Below are 14640 nucleotides of genomic sequence, written 5' to 3'. Positions count from 1 at the left end.
GAAGGTTAAAAATAACCAAACGTTTTCTAAATTTACCCTCCCTAATGTCATGAAGTACGCAAAATTCAGCTCCAACCTGATGGTCTAATCTCCCCCATGGCTGTTAATAAGTAGAAGGGCATTATTATGGAAGATGGGCGATTTTGCTTGCCTGTTTTCCTCCTCTTTTTGGAGAACAGAAACCTCTCTCGCTCCTGCTGATGAGAAAACATTCATGGTTTTGTCTAATCTCAGCATCCCCTCGTGCAAGTGGCTCTTCTACAAAAACCATTCAAATAATTACAGATCGTAGGAATACCAAATTATTAAGTCAAAAATTGTGCTTCTGAAGTAAGTGTTTCCTCGGCCAGTTTCATTAAATTTTCTCCAGGGACTAATAGCTTAATTTGGGCTTCTCTTTCTTTATGTAATTTCGGAACATTGTACACCCACAGTGGCAAATGCCAGCAAGTTGTCGTTTTTATTTTAAAACTATAGGTATTAGTTATTTTAGAAAGTCACCTGTCATTAAAGGCTTAGGGCACCTGATGAAGTTATCAGAGAAATGCTATTTGGGGGTTATAATAGATGGATCGCTGAATGCCATATTATTCCCTACCAAGTCCGAGGTTCTAAAATTAGAGTAACCTTAGTATGTTTTAGACCAACCAAAATTGGCCTCTTCACAATCTTTTCATTAAAGGCTGAAAAACTAACTACATAGATTATTTTCATTAGACCTGTAACACCGCGTATTGTGTTAGTGCCAGAGAAAGAAATTTTTTTTTCAATATGTATTTGATAATTAGAAGTATTTGGGTTACCAGTATTCAGAGTTTCACTTTTCCTTTTTTTAAAAAATGTATAACATCAAAATGAGATGAGATTAGGAAAATATAAATGTTTACATATATACTGTTTACATTATATGTATATTCATTTATTTATATTTATATTTTAAGGTTAAATTTTGAAACACAATACATCTGGCTTTAATTACACAGTCATATATGCCAAACAGACATATATGTAACCAGACATAGGCTATTATTAACATGACAACAAAGCCAGGGCTTTGTTCTGCTTAAATCTGCTATTTGTGTACCTGTTTTCATAAACTTTCATTGTACCTGCAGATAATTTTGAGACTCAGAAGTATGTGCAAATATATAAATCACAGTGATGTAGAAGTCTTCAAAGTGTTACCAGTGTTAGCATCCGGCCTGGATTGCCGAATCCATCAGCCCTGCCCCTCTCTAAAAGGGCCTTTATTATCTATCTAGTTTCTCATTTTATACTTAAATTTTTCTTGATTCATGCTTGAAAACCAGAGTTTTTTTAGTCACTAAGAATTCCCTTTTTTCTAAATCCTTTTTTTTTCATAAATCCCTTAAAATATATTTAACTATTTAAAAGAGTGGCTATATTTGCACCACGACATTTATGTGGGTTCTCTTAGGTGATAGTAAATGGGGGTGTGGTTTCCACTCACAGCTGAATTGAAGGCTTTCTGAAGGCAGCACACAGAGTAACTAGTCAAGGAATTATTCTTTTTTTTTTTTTTATTGGAGTTCAATTTGCCAACATATAGCATATCACCCAGTGCTCATCCCGTCAAGTGCCCCCTCAGTGCCTGTCATCCGGTCACCCCCACCCTCCGCCCACCTCCCCTTCCACTACCCCTAGTTCCTTTCCCAGAGTTAGGAGTCTCTCATGTTCTGTCTCCCTTTCTGATATTTCCCACTCATTTTCTCTCCTTTCCCCTTTATTCCCTGTCATTAATTTTTATATTCCCCAAATGAATGAGACCATGTAATGTTTGTCCTTCTCCGATTGACTTACTTCACTCAGCATAATCCCCTCCAGGTCCATCCACGTCCAAGCAAATGGTGGGTATTTGTCATTTCTAATGGCTGAGGAATATTCCATTGTATACATAGACCACATCTTCTTTATCCATCATCTGTCGATGGACACCGAGGCTCCTTCCACAGCTTGGCTATTGTGGACATTGCTGCTAGAAACATCAGGGTGCAGGTGTCCCGGCATTTCACTGCATCTGTATCTTTGGGGTAAATCCCCAGCAGTGCAATTGCTGGGTCGTAGGGCAGGTCTATTTTTAACCCTTTGAGGAACCTCCACACAGTGTTCCAGAGTGGCTGCCCCAGTTCACATTCCCACCAACAGCGCAGGAGGGTTCCCCTTTCTCCACATCCTCTCCGACATGTGTTGTTTCCTGCCTTATTAATTTTCCCCATTCTCACTGGTGTGAGGTGGGATCTCATTGTGGTTTGGATTTGTATTTCTCAGGGAATTATTCTTAACTGACATCTCAGTCCCTTCAAAACACTTGAATACAATTTCATATTAAACAATGTCCAAATTTTAGAATTAACACAGTGATAAACATGCCCAGAGTTCTTGGGGCTGCATACTGCGCTTTGCACGTTCAATCCAGACAATAACCCTGGATAACAACTGTTATCCCTCATTTTATGGATCGAGGATCAGAGAGGTGGGGTGATTTTGTCAAGATCTCACAGCTGATACCAGCCAAAATCCAGAGTGAAACCCAATGTTCTCTTAGCTACCACGTAGCTCTGCCTCCCTTATAACTGAATTCCTCTGTTCAAGTAGGTCAGCCAAAGACCAAGGAGACTTAAGGACGGACAAGCCAGACAAACCTGTCCTACCCCTCCTCTGAGAGCCTGAAAAGTAGGAGAGGATTTGCACTGAGATAATGAGGAGGAAAGCAATGAGTCCAATCGTACTAAAGGAAGATACGTTGAGTAATCAATCTAAGATGTGCTTCTCTGTGTTTGTGAGATCTTAAAAGTACAGGAGTTGGGAAAATGTAGGGCAGTTTACGAAACATCTATTATTTAATATTGGGCCATTATTGATGCTAATTTAATCTCCATAGGAGTGCTGACAACACTGACTCCACCTTTGGCTCTCTTGCTCGGGCCCCGTGAAATGACCTCCCTCACGTGGGGCTGCGTGTTTCAGGCTCCCTGGAGGTTAATGTATGCTCTGACCCAAATTCTGGAAGGCCTGTCCTGATCTTCCTAAGTTGACGGTGCACAGAAGGCCCCACTTTAGCTAACTAGGGGGATCCTCTGACTCACAGATGGCACCACTTAGGTTAGTTACCCTGTGACCTCATCACCTTGCCCCTTGCTCTATAAAGGTGGGGAGTAAGGCCCAGGGTGGGTGGAGGTGGTGGCAGAGAATGGTTGCTCCTGTCGGTAAGTTGCCCCTAGTAAAACTATAAAAGGTGGGGAGTGGCTGGCATTGGTTTCCTTTCTTTCCTTTCTTTCTTTTTTTTTTTCCCCCCAAGTGCCTTCTCAGTCTGGAGGAGACTCTACTGACCCTCCTCCAACTTCGTCAAACCAGGCAGGAGACCAAAAGCAAAGCAAGCATGAGTCAGGGACCATACTGGGAGAGCACCTATTGCCTGTGCTGGGGGATATCCCGAGCTGGCCCACCACTTCCACGTGGGGGACACTTGGCCAGGTGTTTCGAGCACTCTGGACCAGTGCAGGAACCCTGGGATGCCACCCCCAAGTTCCCAAGCAGTTGTTAGCTAGCCTATCCAAAATGGTGGGCCAAGGAAATGGAGAAGGGAAAGTGAACGAGCTGTTGCTGAGGCGGGTTGGCCATCTGCACGTTACAGGACGTTTGGACGGGGAATTATGAGTAAGGACAGAATTGGAACCGACTAGGGAAGCACTGGCTTTGGAAAAGGATGTGCGAGCCCCATTTTCTCTGGTGAGGACATTATGTCCAGGAGTGTCTGGCAGCAAGAGGAACTCTCAGAAATCACAGCACGTAGGATGACGGAGATGCATGGGTGCACACGACCGTACTCCATGAGGGCTGTTCCATTCCGCGACAGTTGGGGCCCTAAAGGGTGGGAGGGGGAGGATGAGTTACAGGCACACCCTTTGATTCAAACCAACACCCAGGCCACTTGTGAGCTTGGGGTGACCAAGAAGAAATTCCCACTAGCAAGAAAATGATACGGGAATATTTGGCTTCCGAGTTAGTGGAGCTACCCAGCCTCTTCAAGCAAAAGGGCCAAGAAGGGGTAGCAGTGTGGGTGTTAGGATCGTGGGCTACTGGGGGAGATGGTACTCTAAAGGACTTTGAGACGTGGTCTCCCATCACTGCTCAACCCGCTGTGTGGCAGGCATGCATGAAAATCACTGGCTAACAAAGGGGTGTTGCCTCCCCTCTTGTGCTGGACCTCTCTGGAAGATTGCAAGAAACTATAGGTGGGCCGGGAATGAAACATGCCATTTACGCCCAGGATTTTAGGGATCAAGATGAAGAATTATTTGTCTCTAGCATGAAAGACTGAGTCTTAGAGTCGGCCCTGGGGGCTTGGTGCAGAACATCAGTGTCTACCCTTGCCCCTGTGGTTCCGGGGCATATTGGTGCAGTAAGTGCGATGGTAGTTGGCTCAAATGAAACTGAAAGAATCCGTAATAAGGGAAGTTGATGGGTTGAGAAAACAGAGAAACAGAGGATCTTGCCAGTGATAAAATGACACAATGAGAAGCGTATTAAGGTCTCTCCTAAATAACTGTAGCAAGAGCTAATATTATTTGGGACCCCAAGAGAAAAGACAACCCAGTTTGGTCTTGCCAAACCTATGGAAGGTGTGACCTAAGGGAGAACAGTTTACTCCTTGGAGAAAGGACAAAAACCAGGTGTGTCACCAAGTACCTCTTTGCTAATGGAAGGATTTCAGGGGTGGCTACCCCCAATCCCTAGAGATTAGGGGTTAGGCCAACATTGCCCTCTAGTGCGTGCAATAGGGAGTGCCTGGAGGCCCTGAGTTGAGTTAACCATTTATGGGTCTCGCACCAACAGCCTGCACCACTAGCTCTAATGACTCTGGAGCCGACTGCACACTTACCTATAGAACTTCTTGAAATTTAGGGGAGAAATAAAGGTTATTGGTGGTTATGTGGGAGAAATGATCAAGGTCAGACACGTAGTCCGTACGGATCCGCAGGCTTCCTCCCCACTGTCTTCTAGCACATATTTTCCTTATCTCTGAATATATTTGAGGCATAGATGTTCTATAGGACCTGGATCTGACTACAACCACAGGTGAATTCAGATTGTGTATTCAGATCGTGAAACCCCTTATTGTGGGTGATGCCAAATGGGACCCTTTACAGTTTCTGGTTCTCGGGTAGCAATAAAAGTAAAACAACATAAGCTGGGTGGGGGGGGGGGTGCATAGCAAGATTACCACCAGCTTTAAGAATAAGAAAGGGGGGCAGTAATCACGCCTGCTCAAAGTCCATTCAATAGTCTGGTTGGGCCCATAAAGAAATTTATGGGAACTGTCAGATGACCACAGATTACAGGGAATAGGTCCTCCGCCCATCCACAGATTAGGCTCTTAGCATTGGAAGGCTGTTAAAGGCTCAAATTCCTTGAAATTTCCTGTGAGAAGTTCCAGCAAAGCCAATTTTTTAAAAACCTAAATGGCCAGTCCCTATTCTTGCTGCACTTAAGTAAATAATTAGGTCAAGTTTGTTAAAACTGGACTTGTTTTCCAGACGACGTAGTCTTCATTTGGCTATCTCTGATAAAAATGAGGGCGATTTGAGAGAGGAAGGACCTGGTTTCCGTTAACACACCCTTATAGGTGCTAGGTTGTGACTCATTGTCCATGAATGTGACTCACACCAGGCTGGATCCTGTATTCTCCTGGTTTCCATGCATTTCTGGCTAGTTTTCCACCTGACTGCCTGTACGTGGTAGGCCTCACTTTGAAAGGGGGGCTTTTGAAAGGGGCCCACCTCCTGAAATGAGGCCACTGTTTTACTCCACTGACCCAACTTACCACAATGAAATGTGGAATAAAATGGTGTCTGAGCCTCTACACAAGGGTTCCAGAATAGCGGGGCTCAACTTTGTACTCGGCGATATACCTACAAGTGGGATGCCAGGTGATTTCATTCCTCCAATCTTGACCTACCCCCCCACACACACACACTTCAGCAGGAAGTAGCTAGAGCAGTCCATCCCCCTTCTTCCCCAAGAATGCGGAATAGGGAAAAGCCAGGGGTGGTATTAGTTATTCTCGTGTTGCTGTTTATATTGCTGCTGTGGCATAAGAATGCGAGTCCCCTCCCAATCTAGGGTCCTCGCCAAAGAATGGTGCCCAAACATTGCACAGGTGGTAAAGCTGTCCAAGGTGGAGGGCTGACAACGTTGACCCCGTCCTTGGGCCTCCATCTTATTCAGGCCTGAGAAATGGCTTCCCTCCTGAGGGGCTGTGTGCTTCAGGCCCCACTGAGGTTAATGTGTGCCCTGATGCCCTGACCTTCCTTCCTGAAGGCTTGTTCTGATCTTCCCTACAATGTCTGGTCCATGGAAGGCTCTTCACTACCATGCCCCTTGCTCGGTGAAGGTGGGGCTTGAGGCCCAGACTGGAGGCGGGAGGGAGAAGCAGCAGAGAATGGCTGCCCAGCACCCACCCAGGACGGTTTGTCCACCCAATTGCTGCTGTCGGTAAGTTACCTTGAATGAATCTCTCAACAGTTGGAGTGGTTTCCATCATTTCTCGGTCTCCATGTGCCTCCTCGGCCTAGGAGATGCTTTAGCCATCCTCCTGGGCCTATTGACAGTCTCTCATGTATGTTCTGGAATAGAAAAACACGCTTATTGTCAACTGACCTGTTTTGCAGCTATTTTGTTGTACTTGACTAAAAATCTGGACTTGAGTCCTTAAGAGGTGAAATAAAACCGTTTTATCTTTGATCCTCCGAAAGATACCAATATTACAATTTGAAGGGTCTTCTGAGGCCAAGCCTATTTGTAGAGTAACTTTATGCCACGCAAAGCTGGAGTCCCCAATGGATCTCTAGCTTCCCATTAGGCACTTGTATTTTCCATCCAATTGACGATTTGGCCTTTGATGTTAACTTCTACTTAGCACAGGGAGGACCCGAGCTTTAATGATATAATCCTAAAAAAGAGCAAAACAAAAAACAGCCTGTAAAACACATCAGTAGTGGATCCTTCTTACCTATGTTCCCGATAGTTGTTGGATTCCCATCTCCTCTTCTTGGTGTGTTGATACTTAAACGGTATCATCTAAGTTGAACGGTTGGTTGAATGTTGGTCCTGAAGGATACCCGGGTCTTGATCCCTGGAACCTCTGAATGGTATTTTCTATGGCAAAAGTGATTCTGCGCACGTGATTGAGGATTGTGAGATGGGAGGTTAGTACAGGGTGGGGGGCCCTAAATGTAATCACAGGGGTCCTTAGAGAGGCAGAGAGGCTAGACCACAGGAGGAGGAGGAAATGTGAGCCCTAAAGGCCCATCCTAGGCTGCTGGCTTTGACCTGTGGGGATGAGAGGTCGAGTTAACCCACCGGGGGCGGGGGCGGGGGTGGGTCATTGCTCGCTCAGAGGAGCCACAGGAAACCAACAGGGATGAGGTGCGGGATGGAAGCTCTCAGCTGGGCGGACCCGGGCCTGAGCCCGTCCCGAGGGCCCATCGGTGACCTGCGGTTGGTAGTGATTTCCCTTATCCCATCACACCTGACAGCCAGGCTGCCAGGAAGGCGGGGAGGGGCCGGAGGGGCTCCCACTTGCTGGTCTGAGTCGGGGGCGGGGGGATGTGTAAGCCTGGAGGGGAAACTGAGGCCTGGGAGACCGGCAAAGGGGAGGGGCTGAGAAGGGGGGGATAGAGGGAGAGAGACAGAGACGGAGAAGGAGGAGGAGAGGGGGGCAGGGACAGAGGGAGAAGGAGGGACAGGGAGAGACAGAGAGGTAGAGACTGAGGGGGGAGGGAGGCAGGGAGAGAAAGAGAAAGAGGCAGAGATGGGGGGGAAGAGAGAGAGGGAGGGGCAGAGACAGAGTGGGGAGAGAGGCAGAGACAGAGGGAGGCACAGGCAGAGAGAGAGAGGCAGAGATCAAGGGGGGGCAGAGACAGAGAGGGAGAGACAGAGGCAGAGACAGTGAGAGAGAGGTACAGAGAGAAAGAGGGGCAGAGACAGAGGGGCAGAGGCAGAGACAGAGAGAGGCAGAGACAGAGAGAGGCAGAGACAGAGAGAGGCAGAGACAGAGGAGGGGGAGAGAGACAGAGACAGAGGCAGAGACAGAGGAGGGGGGAGAGAGACAGAGACAGAGAGGCAGAGACAGAGAGGAGGGGGGAGAGAGAGAGAGAGAGAGACAGAGGCACAGAGAGAGGCAGAGACTGGGGTGGGGGGTGGGGAGAGACCTCGAGAGCGAGCAGAGACTGTCTACACCTCTCAGGTGAGTGACCTCGCTTCCTTTAGGCCCGTCTGGGCTAAATGTTCTGCCGTTTGCCAGTGACCGAGCCCCCGGGACCCATGTTTCAGTTTGAGGTTTTGGTTTCTCATCCCAAAGGGCAGTGCAGGTGCCTGACTGGCCAGGCGTCCCTGAGCAGCCGCACCTCCCTGCGATCCTAAGCTTTTTTTTTTTTTAACAATAAATTTATTTTTTATTGGTGTTCAATTTGCCAACATACAGAATAACACCCAGTGCTCATCCTGTCAAGTGCCCCCCTCAGTGCCCGTCACCCATTCACCCCCACCCCCCACCCTCCTCCCCCTCCACCACCCCTAGTTTGTTTCCCAGAGTTAGGAGTCTTCATGTTCTGTCTCCCTTTCTGATATTTCCCACACATTTCTTCTCCCTTCCCTTCTATTCCCTTCCACTATTATTTATATTCCCCAAATGAATGAGAACATATAATGTTTGTCCTTCTCCGACTGACTTACTTCACTCAGCATAATCCCCTCCAGTTCCATCCACGTTGAAGCAAATGGTGGGTATTTGTCGTTTCTATGGCTGAGGAATATTCCATTGTATACATAGACCACATCTGCTTTATCCATTCATCTTTCGATGGACACTGAGGCTCCTTCCACAGTTTGGCTATTGTGGACATTGCTGCTAGAAACATCGGCGTGCAGGTGTCCCGGCGTTTCATTGCATCTGTATCTTTGGGGTAAATCCCCAGCAGTGCAATTCCTGGGTCGTAGGGCAGGTCTATTTTTAACTCTTTGAGGAACCTCCACACAGTTTTCCAGAGTGGCTGCACCAGGTCACATTCCCACCAACAGTGCAGGAGGGTTCCCCTTTCTCCACATCCTCTCCAACATTTGTGGTTTCCTGCCTTGTTAATGTTCCCCATTCTCACTGGTGTGAGGTGGGATCTCATCGTGGTTTAGATCCTAAGCTTTGAACCTCAGAGCCAAGTAGCCCTTAGGGAGGGACCTGGGAAGGAACGGATTTGCTGGGCGCAATCAGCCCTAGTGAGTAGTCAGGGACCCTTTGGTCAAATTCTGCTGTGGGTTCCTCCTAAGGTAGGAAACCCATTATTCAGTCGACTCCAAGTGATTTTTTTTCTTATGAATAAAATACTACTTTACCCTTGTCTTCCCCCCCCCCCCCGACATTAAATACCTGCCTAGGAATTCATTTTGCTGCTGCTTGTTCTATCCCAGAGTAGGTAAAAATCATCCTTTTTTTTTTTTCCTCCACTTACCTCCATATCATATAGCATTATTTTTTTTCCCATGTAAAGAGCAAATAGTGCATTAAAAAAATATTAAAAGTCTACCATTGAGGTAGGCTTGGAAGCCTACAAAGTTCCTGTGGTGACTTAAATCACTTTAGGTGAAAGTATTGGATATGTTCCATCTTAGTGAATAGATGGGAAAGTCCGTCCACAGACCCTACCTACAGTTTGAGTAGAACACATCTTGGTAGGGATTATTATTATTATTATTATTTTATTATTTATTTATTTTTATCCCTAAGAGATGGTTGTTGTAAGTAGGAATAGTGAGAACGGGGTGGAAGGAATGTCTGACATAAAATTTATTTTTCTTAAAAGTTTGCTTGAAAATGTAAAGGCAGGGATCCCTGGGTGGCGCAGCGGTTTGGCGCCTGCCTTGGGCCCAGGGCGCGATCCTGGAGACCCAGGATCGAATCCCACGTCGGGCTCCCGGTGCATGCAGCCTGCTTCTCCCTCTGCCTGTGTCTCTGCCTCTCTCTCTCTCTCTCTGTGTGACTATCATAAATAAATAAAAAATTAAAAAAAAACATTAAAATTTATTAAAAAAAAAAAAAAAAGGAAAATGTAAAGGCAGTCACACCTAGACCTGTCTTAACTTTCCCAGATAATTTCGTGTTCAGATTTCCCCCTGGGGTACCTGCTTTGCAGAATGTACGGCCGCTGGCATTAGTAAATGGCAAAACGTATTTCTCTCTGAAAAAGCAGGTTTTTTTTTGTTCTAGGTCTTCCATTTGTTGAGACTATGCCTTATTTAAAAAGTTAACAATGTAGCCATCTACTTTTTTTTTTTTTTTCCTGTCAAAATCTAACTCCATATTGACCTAACACCCTACCTGGATGAGTCATGACTGATGACTAGCTGGAGCCAACCTATGAAGAAAGGGAGAAGCCTGGGAGCAGACTCATGACTAATGGACCATCACGCTCAAGAGTGGTTGGTAAAGTTCCATGGCTTCTGTTTCCCTTGAAAAGCTAAAAAAGTATATTTCAACCATAGCCCAGTGACTCTGCCAGGAAAGATGGAACGCAAAGTAGTTAGGAATTACCTATCAACTCCAAACTATTTTTTTATATCCTTAAGAGATTAAACCTAGCTGTGAAGTGATTTGCTCTCTTGCATTAGCTGACGGAGGTAGCACTTAGTGTTTTCATTAAACAGAGAAATAATGTCTTGCTGTTCATATTACTTTATTTTTATTTCTTTAGCACTTTATTTATTTTTATTTTATTTATTCATGAGATAACAGAGAGAGAGAGAGAGAGGCAGAGACACAGGCAGAGGGAGAAGCAGGCTCCATGCAGACAATCTGACGTGGGACTCGATCCTGGGTCTCCAGGATCACGCCCTGGGCTCCAGGCGGTGCTAAACTGCTGAGCCACCTGGGCGGCCCCATATTACTTTATTTTTATTATTATTTTTTTATTTTAAGTTAGTTTTTTTTTTTAAATTGGAGTTCAATTTGCCAACATATAGCATAACACCCGGTGCCCATGCCATCAAGTGCCCCCCTCAGAGGGTCACCCAGTCACCCCCACCCCCCGCCCACCTCCCCTTCCACCACCTCTTGTTGGTTTCCCAGAATTAGGAGTCTCTCATGCTCTGTCTCCTTTTCTGTTGTTTCCCACCCATATTACTGTAAAGTGACCCCCGGATAAGCAAATACCAGAGGTAAAATTTATCAGCTTCATTTCCAAGTGGCTTTTTGAAGCATTCACTTGTCAGTTCCTGGAGACCTCCTCTAAAAAGTTTTACGGTTAAAAACTCTTTCACTTGGCATTTATATGTGCTGTTTCGACATTCTTTTTTCTAGTGAAAATTTGTATTATAAATAATTTGAAATGGTCAATGGAGAGTCTTTAAACCACCAACGAAATGGAGAAATTGGCTATAAAACAATCTCCACTTGACCCAAACACAACAACATACAAAAAAATAGAAGAGTAAGGTGCACCCAGGTGGTTCAGTCAGTCGAGCATCTGCCTCCAGCTCAGGTCATGATCCCAGGGTCCTGGAATCAAGCCCCACAGTGGGCTCCCTGCTGAGCCAGGAGCCTGCTTCTCTCTTTGCTGCTTCCCCTGCATGTGCTCACTCTCTCTCTCTCTCTCTGTCAAATAAATTTGTTAGACCTTATAGATAGATAGAAATAAAATGAGTAAAAATACATTATGTGATTAAAATAGTAGCCAACCATATATCATTACACATTTTGCAGTTGGAAGCACACTCTTAAAAATACTTTATGTATAACCAACAATCAGTGTAAAGAAAAAAAAACTACAATGATAACAAAATTGATTCCATTTTTAAATTTTTAAAATATTCTTTCAATTTAGACTTTCTATAGCTAAATTAATTCAAAATCTTATTTCAGTAATTTTCTGCACTCTTAGAAAATAAAAAGACATAAATCACTTAAAAATGTCAGGGGGTTATTTTTAAATTCTGTTCTATATTAGATAAGGACTCTACAGTCTCTAACACAGTTTCTGGTTATATAACCAAAGTTGACATCCATGACAACTGACCCTGATCACTGAATAGTGAATCCTCAGAAATAAAATTACTTGCTCTACACAGTGTATTAATGTTGCTTTAAACAAAACAAAAACACCAGGGAGCCATTCATTCAAGCAGCTACAACAAACACAGTACTAATGGATGAATAGTAAAGTCTATCAAACTTTAAATCCTTCTCTCCAGGAAAAAGAAAAGACCATTTTAACCCCTTAAGCTCTTTAGATATTTATCCCAATATTCAGTAATGTTTAGAGTGCCGATTTTTCTACTGTTTGCTTTATATATTGACTTCTTTTAGGCATTAAAGATCTACCTCTCTTAGCACCACCCCATCCCATTTTCTTTCCCTTAGCCTCACAAACTAATTACACCATATTTTTAAAATAGTTTTCTAGTCCATCTTTATTCTATGTATGCGATTATTCCCTGTGTTTCCAATCCTGCCTTGTGTAAATTTTCTCATTGTAACAGATCTATTTTTTGTCCATGTAAATTTCTGTGTATTTATGGAAAACTATTTTTCCTGACTTTTCCAAGGTACATACCAAAAAGTAGTAATTTGTTCCCCAAAATATTTACCCATCAAATAGTGGTGCTATTGATTTTTTTCATATACATCATCTTTGGCATTCATCTATCCTTGAAATTAGACTGATTTCTTTCTGGGTTTGATGCATATATGTAACACTGAGACTTTATTTACCATTGTCCTATGTTAGATTACTTCCTCCCTGGATCCTATGTTTTCTCCTACTCTTGAATGATAGTTTAGCTGGGCATAGAATTTAAGATTAAAAACTATTTTCCTTCATAATGCTGAAGTATTGTTTCTCCTCCTTTGAATAATTATTGTTGATACTGATAACACCAGGGAGGTTCTAGTTTTATTTCTTTGCATGTATTCTTTTCCCTACCTCTAGAAATTCTTAGGAACTCTTCTTTGTACCTTGTTTTCTAAATTTTTATAAGAGTGTGTCTTGATCTTTTTTCAGGAGCTGACTCATTAGTCTCTTTTATTTTGGGAATTCACACTCTTCAATTTTCTCCCCTCCATTTTCTCTGCTCTTTCTTGAACACTTGAATGTTGAACCTCATGGTTAAGTCAAATATTCTCCTCTTTTTTTTTCTTCCATTTCATAACTATGGCTCCCCCTGCCCAGCCCATCCACAGGATTTCTTTTAATCTTCTAAACCCCCCCATTGGAATTTATGTAGGTTTGTTATGTGACTACTAGATATTTCATATATATACTTTTTGTGGTATTACATTCCTTTTTTATCTGTAGGCTATCCTCTCTTACTAAAGAGGTTAGAATTTGGGGGTTTTCTTTAAACATTTTTTTATTCCTTCACTAACTTTGTCCTTTTTTATATTTGTTTCGATCCATTCCTTTTAGACTAAAGGCATTTCTCAAGTGGTTGGAGACCCTTGACTATGTATTCAGATTTGAAACTGAGAAATGTTTGCATTTAGAAATCTTCATTTTGGGAATAAGAAGAGCCCTTTGGACTTGAGACAAGAATCAGTGAATCATAAGCTTAGAGAGTGGGTTGGAGGTGCAAGGGAAGGGAGGAGGGCTTATTATGTATGCTACCAGCAGATGTGCTTGCCAAAACACTGAAGGTCCATCCATTTAAATGTCCTTTCTTAACTAATCATCATGGTTTCACCTGATGTCACCATTCTATTTAGCCTGTGGCCTCCTGGCTCAGTTTCAGAGCTGCTGGTTGATGGGAAGGGGAGAGTAGTTGAAAGAAGCCAAGCCACTTCCTCCCTCTGAAGAATAAGGGAGGACACTTGGAATTCTCAACCTGGGTTTCCCTTCTCCGTCCAGGTTTTCAACCTATCCCTGTTCTAACCCTCTCTTTAGGTACCTGGTATTTCCAAATAATGACCTTTTAAGTGATAAATTCACTCCTTTCTTGTGGAAGTTCCTCACTTCAAGATACAGCTTCCTTTTCTCTGCTAAGTCACGCCACTGCCAAAAACTTATTTAATTATTTCATCTTTGAATATCTCCTGCTTCATTCTTTTCACTTTTTCTTTGTTAATATTTTTTACCCCTTTTAAAATTTTTATTTTTTACCTTTAAAACTATTTTAGCAGCGTCTTGTAAAGGAAAGAAGTATCTATAATATTAAAGGAAAATCCTTAAAAATAATTTTAAGGTGAACAGTTGTAGATTCTTTGTAGTACTCTTCTGAATACATTGTGACTCTTTATTTTTTTTATTTTAGTTCCAGTGTAGTTAAGTGTCGTATTAGTTTCAGGTGTATAATATAGTGATTCAGCAGTTACATCCATTACCCTGTGCTCCTCTAGGTTAATGTCCTAATTCCCTTCACCTATTTCATCCTTGTCCCTGCCCACCTCCCCTCTGGTAGCCATCAGTTTGTTCTCTATAGTTCAGAGTATATTTCTTAGTTTCTCTTTTTCCTTTGTTCATTTTTTTATGTTCCCTAAGTACCAAATATGGTATTTGTCTTTCTCTGACTTATTTAAGGTAGCATTATACTTTCTAGCTTCAACTGTGTTATTACAAATGACAATTTTTTTTTTCT

The sequence above is a fragment of the Canis lupus genome, chromosome 22, assembly GCF_048164855.1.
Source record: "Canis lupus baileyi chromosome 22, mCanLup2.hap1, whole genome shotgun sequence".
Taxonomy (NCBI): domain Eukaryota; kingdom Metazoa; phylum Chordata; class Mammalia; order Carnivora; family Canidae; genus Canis; species Canis lupus.
The sequence above is the reverse complement of the archived record's forward strand: the minus strand, read 5'-3'. Positions refer to the sequence as shown.